An 11,770-nucleotide genomic window follows, 5' to 3' on the forward strand; every position below is an offset into this window, starting at 1 on the left:
GCCGGGCCTGTGCTCTTGGAATTTGTTATTGGTTGATTTGTTGATAATAGACATTCTTTCTGGGGTGCGATGGAGTCTTTTTTTTTTTTTTTTTGCGGAACCAGGGATTGAACTCAGGCCCTTGCACTTGCCAGGCAATTGCTTATTCTACTGAACCATCTCGCTGGCCCCTAGATGAAATCTTAAAATTGATTTTTTAATTGCATTTCTTGAATGACCAGTGATGTTCAACATTTTTCATATTTTTTGCTATTTGAATTCTTTCCTCAAAGACTTGAGTATTCATCTGTGATGCCCACTTTTAGATTGGGTCTTTAAATTTGGTGATCTGATAGTGATAACCCCTAAGGACCAATAAAGTGCCACCCTTGTATATAGAAAGAAGATCTATAATTATGTTATGAACACTAACACAAGCTAAATGTTGACTTACTAATGTCCCACAGTACATCTCTACTAAATGGAGCTTCAGTTCTACTAGCCATACCACCATATTCAACAGAAATAGCATAAGTTTAACTATTGATTTAAATATTCATAAATCTTAGTCATTCAACTAGTAAAGGTTGAGGGGTGAGGACCCAAAAAAATAAAAAAGGAAAATTTCAAAAGTTGATCCCTGGGCTATGAGAAGGAGGAGAGAAAATAAGATATGGGTTCCTATTGCAGAGTAAAATAAAATTAATAGTGACAAAAAGCAGTGGCTAGAAATAATGAACCTGAAAAGACAAATGGAAAAAACAGGAGATAAAGATTAAAAATGAACAGCAAAATTGTTAGAAAGAAAAAGCTAAAAAGAGATAAAATAAACTGCAAGTTGAGCAAAAATGGGTCAGGAGCAGAAAACACTCAAGAAAATCCTGATAAAGTTACAATAACAAAAAATAGAAAAACAGTGACTGAAAGAGAAAATCTCATGTTACTGAATGAGTGGTTACTTTCCATAATTGGCAGTCTTGGGTTCAGCCAGACACAACTTCCCATGCCTACCTTTAGGGCCTATGAGTCCTTACTGGACTCCTTAAACTTTACATCCCTGTGTTCATATCTCCAGACTATGATTACTCTTTAAGTTAAAGCATGCCCTTGCTCCTGTTGGTAGACAGGAAATGTGTTCAGTCCTACAATCTCTGTAACATGTATACCTCAAGGTGGACATTCTAGTGGCCTGTCAGACTTAATGTTGATAATCATGGTGTCTTTGTCCTCCCTTATTTCCTTAGATATTGTCCTCATCCAGGGTTATATCAATTGGTTAATATTTGCCTCTGTTGCTCTGTGGCAGGCTCTTCTTGAGGGCAGGACAACTCTCCACTAGCACAGATTTGCTCTTATATGGTAAGACAGGGCACCATTCTTCTGGAGCTACAGGGCTCTCTCACATGAGGTTTGGATATTATTCCAGGTCATCTCTTTCTCAAGGGGCAGGGTTTAACTACTCAGGCACAAATCATCTTTCTCATGTTAGGGTAGTGGTGCTGCTCCAGATTGACTCCATATTATCTATTTTTACCCTTTCTTTTTTTTATTTTTAGGAAAGCGTCAACAGGGTGTTCAGGGTATTTAGGGTCTCACTACTAGATCAGATTCATAGTGATCCATCTGTTTACAGCCTCCCAAGTGTTGCTATTACAGGCACATTCCACCACACCCAGTCTCAATTGCTCTCTCAGCAAGTCCCAGTGGTGAGGCTGGCATGGCAGGCCCAGGGATTGAAACACTAGCTCCTACCCCTGCTTTCAGGTACTTTAATCCTTTGACCCATTTTGCCCCACACACACCTTCTTATAAGAGGAATTATATTTTAGACAGAGCATCCAATAAATCACATTGCAGAAGATAAAATTTCATTTTGTTAAAGATAAATGCACTAGTCTGAATTGTGTTAAAGAAAATTTAGATGACTTATTTAATTTTTTTACTTGTTTCACATAAGTTTTTATAATTCCTCTTATTAAGAAATATTCTGATTAAGTAATCTTGCAAAGGGAAGATAACCTGGCTTCAAGTCTACAATATAAAGGAAAAGAGGAATCAAGTGACCTTTTTATATCAGTCAGCAGGCGTGTACTGGTTTTCAGGGAATACTGCTATGATGTCTGTACCACAAATTTCCTTTACTCTTCCAAGGCATTGAAATATTCAGTGCCCAACTGTGCAGTATCTACGCTGGTTTCCATACAAACAGAAGCAGGACATTCACAAAGCTCTTTTCATCTACCATGAAGCAGTGATAGAAGTCTGCGGGAAGACTGATCATCGCTCCTTAGTCTATGAAAATCCAGATGCTCTCATTTTCTTTATCTCTTTCATCAAAGAATCCACTGTCATTTAAGATGTAGCAGATCAACACATCCAGGTGTAAATGTTCCTTATAAAGCATTTTTATCTTTTCTTTATAATTTGGAATTGTGTCTTCATGTACAGTTATTAAATCCATCCAAGAGTAGTTTCTCTTTTCAGATCATTTCTAATTCAAAATCATGCTTATATTTTTCAGCATTCAGCTTCCAGTGAAGCACTTTGAGGTTGTGTAGATGTTCAAAGTCTACAGAGTGTTGTACAAAAACTTGTCCTTGTACGAAGTGGGCTCCATGACAGCTGAAGGGGGACCCCACCAATCTGGACATGAATCTGAATTGGAGCATGATATCAATTTTGTCATCAAGGCACATGTATATGCATTTGTTAGATCCACATTTATTGTTTAGACTATTTCTATTGATTAATTATAAATTTTAATTGTATGAGATTCATTATATTAAACAATGACTAACTCACAAGAAAAATGTCACAAAAATAGTTTTAATGTTCATTCAATGTTTGTAAAAGAGGACCTAAATTGTCAAAATTCACTATTTTATGGAAATGTAGTCTAAAAAAGAACATCTAAAATAAATTCCTATATGAACTGCAATGAAAATAGCAATATTCATCTATAAAATAATCTTTACTTCAGTTATTTCACCTAAGGTAAAATTCACACATGACAATGACATAGTCCATAAACACACATCACTTACACTGAAAGTACATGTCTTTTTCTTTGCTGGCCTTTTTCTTGAACATACTTGACATTTCATGATGTGCTATTTTTAATGAGTTTCTTGTTATATTGTACATTGTATAGTTAATTGAAACATAAAATATCAATAAAATAAATTACAAAATTTTTAATATGTATTTGTGTTCAGAATAGACATCAACATTTTCATATCAGCTGTACATTTCCCTACAAAACCTAAAAGACATCAGAAATAAATTCCTATATAAACTACAATATAAATATCAATAGAACTTAACACAAAAATAGACTTTCTTCAACTCTCACACCCAAGCCAGTCTTTACACATGACAACTGCATGATCCCACTGTCTCACTTAACATAACTTGTTTCCTGACTTCGCAGAAGCTTTCTATTATATTGTGCTACAGGCACTTAGCAGGAAAATAAAATGTCAATACAATAAAATATAAAATATATAATGAATGCTTAGAATAGACATCATCATTTTAATTTCAGCTATTCACTTGTTTACAAAACCTACAAGATAATATCAAAAAAGATGTGTGAGCCACAATGTAAGCATAAAGTCTACTACAGAAATAAGCTTGGATTCCACTATCACATTCAAGCTGTATTAATACATGATGATTGTATTTTCCATACACAATTATCACTTACTCCGATACCATATGCTTTGTTTACTGTACCTTTTTGTAGGTCATAGTAAACATCTATTTTGATTTCCTATTGATCGTGAGTGATTGGGATCCTGTACCTGCCTATTTATCTGTCAGCTCACTAGTGTGCTCTGCAAATTTTTGTGTAGTTCCCTGGGAAGAAACATTTTGTTTTTCCTCTGCTATAAACGATCTTATGAGCTCTTCAGTTCTAATCTTCTAAGAAAATTTCTCCATATTTTGAACTTGTTATTTTTTTGTAAACCACCAAACTATTTATGTCACACATGTTTAGGGTTCATTATAATGTAAACATTAGCCAATTCTTTGTGTTTCAACTGACACAATAGTTGCTGCATAAATCATAAAGAACATCTACCCCAATTTTGGTTTCATTGTTGAAAGTTTAAATCTCATGATTCCATTTTGTCAAAGTTTCTTTATTTTATTTTATTTTAAAAAGTAAAAACAAAAGCAAAAAATAGAAAAAAGAAATAGGGTAACATATAACAGTACATGTGTTATAGATTTTAAAAACAGCTAATTAATAATGGTTATACTATTTTTTATTATCAAAACTATTGCTCAGATTAACAGATACAGTTATGCAAAATTGGGGAAATAACTGAATATTGGAGCTTGCTTTAAAGAAATCTTTTTTCTTTTATTTTTTGTTTTAATTTATTCTAAAGAGAGCATAATAATTGATAATTAGAAAACATACAGGTATTAAATCATGCGTTTTGTATTACACATTTCTGTCCTCACTGTGTTTCTCAGATCATATATATTAGCATAGAGTTAGTCAAGGTGAAAATTCTAAAATAGGTCTTGCTTTATCTTGGTCTTAACCATCCAGCAAAAAAGTATAAAAACGAGGTATAAAAAGTAAAGCCATATTAATATGCTGAGCTATAAAAGGCTCAAGTCAACAACTTCTGGCATTGCCAGTCCTACAGATAACCCACTACTATTATGGCCTACTGGACTATATTGGATTATTTTGCTGAATTCATGAACCTACAATATTTAAATGGAAATGGAATACCTATCTCTGACAAAACTGAACAAAAAAGGGATACAAATGAAGGACCATTTTGTATCTGTATATGCAAAATAGCTAGGATAGATATACAACTACTTTGTCTTAATTAAATGAGAAGAAAGATTTGTACTAATAATGTCTAGACAGGATATCATGTCTTCATCTTATAGCATAAATAACCACTAAAAAGACAAAAATGTTCAGTGTATTAATTATTGAAACTGCCCTAATCTGTTTTGAAACTGTCTCATTGCTATTTGTTTCTCAATAAAATTATAAAAAAATTAAAAACATAAAAAATAAAAACTGATGCAATTATTAATACAATCATCTCAGCCGTCGTGTATATACTTGCATGTTTTCTCTCCTTCCTTTTTTACTACCTTTTCTCCTTTCTCTCATCTTCATGAGAGAACTTTTTATTACTTAAATTAGGTTTCTTTCCATTTTACTCTATCTATTATACCTTATATCAGGCTTCCTTTACTTGTTCAGGTTTTTACACTAGTGAAACAATATGATATTTGCATTTGTGGGTCTGGTTTATTTCACTTATGAGTATAGCCTCTAGTTGCATCCACTTATCTATGAAAGCTTCAAGTTGTCTTTCTTTATAGCTGAGTAGTACTCCACTGAATGAAAATACTTCATCATTTTCATCCACTCCTCAAGTGATGGCCATTTTGTTTTTTTCCAAGCTTTGGCTATACCAAACAGTGCTGCTGTAAGCATTGGTGCACATATATCACTATGGTATGATAGTAGGAAAGTACCTATAAGGGGAATAGCTGGATTGAATGGTATTTCCAGTTCCAGTTCTTGAGGAATCTCCACACAGATTTCCATAGTGCTTATACTAGTCTACATTCCCACCAGCAGTGGAAAAAGGGTCCTTTCTCCTCACAGCCTCTCCACTATTTGTTATTAGCTGATTTTTTTTTTCAGTAAAGGGAATTGAACTCAGGACCTTGTGCTTGCCAGGAAAGTGCTTATTCTACTAAGCTATCTCCCAGGCCCTTAAGGCCATTTTTTTGTGGCTAGCTCAGCCAGTGATGCAGCATGTGGTACCAGGGATCAAACTGCAGTATCCTCACTTGCCTAAGCTTGCCTAAGCAGGTGCTTTAGACCACTGGACTATCTCACCATCCCTAGTTGATTTCTTTATGATAGCCATTCTTTCTGGGGTGAGATTGTAACTCAATATTCTTGTAATTTGCATTTATTAAATGGAAAATGCTGTGGAATATTTTTCATGTATTTATTTGCCACTTGTATTTGTTCTCCTGAGAAGTAAGTATTCATCTCACATTCTAGGTTTTGGATTGGGTCTTTAAATTTTGGGACCAATTTTTTTAGTTGTTCATATGACTAAGACAGAAATCCTTTGCTTGAGTGATTGTTGGCTGCAATTATTTCCCAATTTGTGGGTTGTCATTTTACTCTGTTGGTGATTTCTTTTGACATGCAGGAACTTCTCAAAAAGGAGAAAATAGAGTGGATTCTTTGCAGTATTTCCCATGCTATATATATATATATATATATATATAGTAACTTAAAATCTTTATTGATTCAGGTTTTGTAGAAATACTATACTTTTAAATAAATCACCAAAGGTCAAATATTTCTCTCTCCTCTCAATTCTTTGTTTTGCTTTGCTTTGCTTTGCTTGCTATACAGCCCCAGCAGCCTTCAACTCACGGATATCCTCCTGCCTCAGCCTCGCAAGTGCTGGGATTATAGGTGTGCAGCACCACTCCCAGCTCTCTTCTCAGTTCTAAGCCCCCTTCCTCAACAAATGCAATACTAACTAATCAGTTTGTATCAGCTGTGATTCTCAAACTTTCTTCCAAACACTTTAAAAATGCAAGATCAATGAAGCAAACAAACCAGATGTTGCAATTCTTAAAAAAACAACAAACAAGGAAAGATTTACTCTAACTGATTAAATCACCGATTGTCTGGATTCAGCCTTCTTCCACTGTAAGGCCTTTGAGCACTGGCCCTGTACACACAGATGTCCTCCCATTACAGGCACGGCCACTGCAGGGCACAGAGAGGAGGCCCTGCTGGTACAATTCTATCCTTCACCAGCTACTTCTCCACTCTCTTCGTTGTCTTCCTCTTGATCCTTGCAAGAGTCTTGACTGTTGGTATCAATAAAATAATTTTCTTCCCCATTCTCTCTCTCTTCTACTTTTTCTTCATTAAAGCTTTCTTTATCTTCAGTGAAACTTTTCATCTCTTGATTGCTGAAGTACTCAAATTCTTTTCCGCTTTTGCCTTTCTTTGAAACAAACTCCTCAGATATTCCTAGTGCTTTTAGTTTGTTAGAATAATGCTTTTCTGCTGCCATTCTCACATTTTTCTGAGAAACTCTTTCAAATATTGGTGGCCTCATTTTTAATTTTTCTTCTCTTTCTTCTCATTCTCGTTGGTACTCTCTCATCCTTTCCTTTTCACTCATTCTGAGATATTTTACTTTGGATTTAGACATTTGAGCTAAACTTTGATGTGGATCATAAGCCTTAGCCTGGGTTGTCAGGAGTGTCTGTAATTCTTTCATTCTTTGCTTCTGCTTAGTTAAGATCCAATTTGTTTCTTCTTCCAACATTTTCTTTTCCTCAAGTGATCTCCTGATGGCTTGTTCCCATCCTCTGGAGGACGCTGTGGGCACTGGAGGCCTGCAGCTGCAAGACACAGGCTTTGCACTTGCATTTCTTCCTGATGACTTATGCCTTGGAGACAGATGAGGGTAATGTGCCTGTTTCAAATTTTCTTCATCTGCCAAATTGTTTTCCCTGTCAGCAGATTTACTCGAAGCAACCTGAAGATCAAGTGGTCTTTGGAATTCTGAGAGTTTTGGACTCTTGTGTTCTGAGAAGACTTTCTTACACTCCCCAGGAAGGTCCTCAACATCAGGAGTCTGGGACCTGGCCTTTTGTTTATTCCTTAATTTTCCAGCCTGTTCAAGACACTTGGGGTTCCTGACATGTTTGTAACTTGGTATATAAAGCAGAGGGGAAGAATTCTGTAAAAGCTGTTGTGCTTTCAGCTGTGTCCTAATGTTTTGAAGGAGCTCTTCTTCTTTTCACTTGTCACTGGTAGCTGAACCATAAGTAGATCGAGGTATGGGTTTGGCTTTAAATCAATATGTTTTCTTTTCAGACTTGAAACAATCTCTTAGTTGCTCTTCCTGGGCTGCTTGCTTCTGTTCTTCCCTTGCAACAAACGTAAATGGCTTTTGTAAGGCCAAAAGAGTTTCTTTGTTTTTCTCCTTCCTAGCCCTCCTCCATTCTTCACTTTGCTTAACTAGCTCATGATAAAGGGGAAGGAGGACACTCAGAGGAACTGGATTCACTTGGAATTTCTTCTTACACTCTGAATCTTCTTTGTTTTTGTACTGTTCTGACATCTGATTTAGATTTTATGGCCTCTACTTTTTCCTTCTGTTCTCTAATCATCATTTGAAAAGGTACAGGTATTGTAATTGTGGGCATCCATCCTTTTGATTTCTTTCTTGTTTTTTCAGTTACTTGGAAGTCAATATCTTCACCCTGAATATAACCTTCAACACAAAAGTCTTTCCACATATTGTTAATGAGCTCCTTAGCATAGCTCATCATTTTGTTTTTCCCAGGATGCTCTTTTTCTGGATTGGGCTGCTCTTCTTCAGGGGAAGAAATATACAAGGAGGAAGACTGGCCTAAGTCTGGCTCCAAAAGTGATGTCATTAACACAAAAGGACGACAGGAGTTACTTTCCAATACAGAACTGAAAGAATTGCTGGGAATATCTTCCCTGATGGTCACTGGCTGAAATTCCTTTAAGTTTAATTTATTCTGGTACATTTTCTCTAATTTTGCCATAGTTTCTATGTGAGCAGCCTTCAGCTCCTCTAGTTTCCTGAAATACTCTTCTTTAGAGTGGCAGATGTCAGAAAAGCTCAAAATGTCGCCAGAGTTTATACTTTTTCCCAGCACTGAAGAGTTGGTGTCAGAATCAGCGCCCGTGTGGGCCTCAGCACCTTCTCATCCTCCTCCAGTGAGACCGTCTGACACCAGGGCCTCTAAGAGGTCTTCACACTCATACTGGGCAGCCCGTGCTCTGGTTTGGGGCTTTACTGGGAGGTGGAGACTGGTGACCACCAGTTTCGTCTCCCAGGGTGAGGCGACCATCACCCCACCTCCGAGGCCAAAGAACCAGAGCTAGCCCTGGGTGGGTAAACTGGCCGGTTTTTGTTCATGAACTGTCTGCATACTCCTATGTCTCCAAGATTTCCACCTACTTTATCTTCCAGGAGAGTTAGTGTTTCTGTTTTAATATTTACCTTTTTTTTTCAGAACCAAGGATTGAACTCAGGCCCTTGCGCTTGCCAGGCAAGCACTTATTCTACTGAGCTATCTCCCTGGCCCAATATTTACATCTTTAATCCATTTGACTTTAGTTTAGTGCATGGCAATAGACCGGGGTCTAGTTTTAGTTTTTGGCCTGTGGAAAGCCAATTGTTTTCACCATTATTTGTTAAAGAGACCATCTTTTTCACAGTGAACATGTCTGGCCCTTTTGTCAAAGATAAGATGGCTGAGTGTGTTTGTAGTTCTATTTCATCTTCTAAACTGTTCCATTGATCCTTGGGTCCTTTTTTTTTCCAGTACCATCCAGATTTTATCACAGTAACTTTGTAGTGATTTTTTTTTTGGAACCAGGGATTGAACTCAGGACTTTGAGCTTGCCAGGCAATGTAGTAAAATTTTAAGTCAGGGATTGTAATGCCTCTAGCCTTGCCTTTTTTCCCAAGATTGCTTTTGCCTTTCTATTTCTTTTCTGGTACTAAATGAACCTTAAGAAGGTTTTCTCTAGATCTGTGAGGTACAATCATGATATTTTGGTAGTGACTGCATTAAATCTATATAACAAATTTGAGAGTATACCCATTTTAACAATGTTTGTTCTTCCAATCCAGAAACAAAGAATATCTTTCCATTTTCTGAAATTTTCAGTCTCTTTTTATAGAGCATTGAAATTTTCATTGCATGGATCTTTCACTTCCTTTGTTATATTAATTGCTAAGTATTTCACTTATTTGGATGGTATTGTGAAGGGAATTGTTTCTCTAATTTCTCTCTCAATGAGTTTGTCATCCATGTAGAGGAACGCTATGGGATTTTGAGTGTCAACTTTGTATCCTGCTATGCTACTGAATTTGTGTATTAATTCTAGGTGCTTCTCAGTGGAGGTTTTGGGTAGTCCAAATAGAGTATCATGTCATCTGCAGAATAATAGTTTAAGTTCCTCTTTTTCTATTCATATTCCTTTCATTTCTCTCTTCTGTCTCATAGCTCTAGCTAATGATTCCAGAACTATATTGAATAGGAGTTGGTGGTAGAGGATATCCTTGTCTTGTACCTGCTCTGAAATCAAAAGCTTTCAGTTTTTCTCCATTTAGAGTTATATTAGCTGTTTTTTTGTTATAGGTATCTTTTATAAAGTTGAGCTATAAGCCATCTATCCTAATTTTCTGTAGGGCTTTGATCATTAATGAGTGTTAGATTTCATCAAATGCCTTTTCTGCATCTATTGAGATGATCGTGTGGTTTCTGGTTTTGACTCTATTGATACAGTTTATTAAATGTATAGATTTGCATATGTTGATACATCCTTGAATCTCAGGGATGAATTCTACCTGGTAATGGTATATAATGTTCTTGATGGTTTGCTGTTTTTATTTGCTAGGATTTTCTTGATGATTTTTGCATCTACATTCATGAGGGAGACTGGGCTGTAATTCTCTTTTTTGGTTGAACCTTTCTCCAGTTTTGGTATCCATATAACACTTGCCTCCAGGCATGATTTTGGGAGTATTACTTCAATTTCAATTTCATTGAAGACTTTGAAGTGTATTGGGATTAAATAATCTCTAAACTTCTTGCAGAATTCACCTGTGAATCCAACAGGACCTTCACTTTTCTTTGTTGGTATTTTTTTAATTTCATTTTCAATTTCATTGTCTAATATTTGTTTATTCAGAGTTTTTATATATTCTTGATTCAGCTTTGGCAATTTGTACCTATCTAGGAATCTGTCCATTTCTTCTGTGTCTTTGACCCTGTGAGAGTAAAGATTTTCAAAATAGCGACTGATGATCTCCTGAATTTTGACAGTATCTGTAGTAATTTCTCCCTGTTCATTTCCTTTTTTTTTTTTTCTTTCTTTGTAGAACTGGGGATTGAACTCAGACCTTTGTGCTTGCCAGGGAAGCACTTATTCCACGGCCCCTCCCTGTTCATTTCTTATTGTATGAATTTGAGGTTTTTTTTCCTCTTTTTGAGGAGGTTGGCTAGTGCTTTATCAATTTTATATAATCCTTTAAAGAACCAGATTTTGGATGCATTAATTCTTTGTATTATTTTCTTTGTCTCAATTGCATTAATTTTTGCTCTAGTCTTTATGATTTCCTCCCATCTTTAGGCTTTGGGATTTGTTTGCTCTTCTTTTTCTTGAAGCTTGAGGTACAGCATTAGGGTATTTATTCATTTGTACTCTGTTTTCCTAATGTGTGAGTTCACTGCTGTAAATTTTCCTCTGAGAACTCCTTTCATTGAATCCCACAAATGCCAATAAGTTGTATTTGAATTTTCATTGGATTGCAGATATGGCTTAATTTCTTGTTTAATTTCATCTGTAGCCATTGGTTGCTGAGGAGTGTGTTATTTAATTTACATATGTTTATGGGGTTTTTGTGATTTTCTTTGTGGTCAGACAATATGCATGGGTTAATTTCTGTTTTCTTGCATATATTTAAGAATGACCTATGGACTAGTATATGGTCTATTTTAGAAAATGTCCCATATGCAGCTGAAAAGAATGTCCTCAGATGTTGTTGTATGAAACACTCTATATGTGCCCACTAAGTCCATTTGTTCAAAGGTCTGGTTCAGTTCTGCTACTTCTTTACTAAATTTTGTCTGCTTGACCTTTCTTTTTGATATAAAGGGGTGTTAAGGGTCCCCTGTTAAGATTGTGACATTTGTTATCATATTT

General features: G+C 35.8%; 1 pseudogene; it reads right to left on the bottom strand.

The window, feature by feature from the left end:
* Positions 1 to 6,806: 6,806 nt before the first annotated feature.
* LOC101582270 lies at positions 6,807 to 8,904 on the bottom strand (annotated as a pseudogene).
* Positions 8,905 to 11,770: the final 2,866 nt, after the last annotated feature.

This window comes from Octodon degus, unplaced genomic scaffold (assembly GCF_000260255.1).
Source record: "Octodon degus isolate 3935 unplaced genomic scaffold, OctDeg1.0 scaffold00198, whole genome shotgun sequence".
In the NCBI taxonomy this organism is placed as follows: Eukaryota; Metazoa; Chordata; class Mammalia; order Rodentia; family Octodontidae; genus Octodon; species Octodon degus.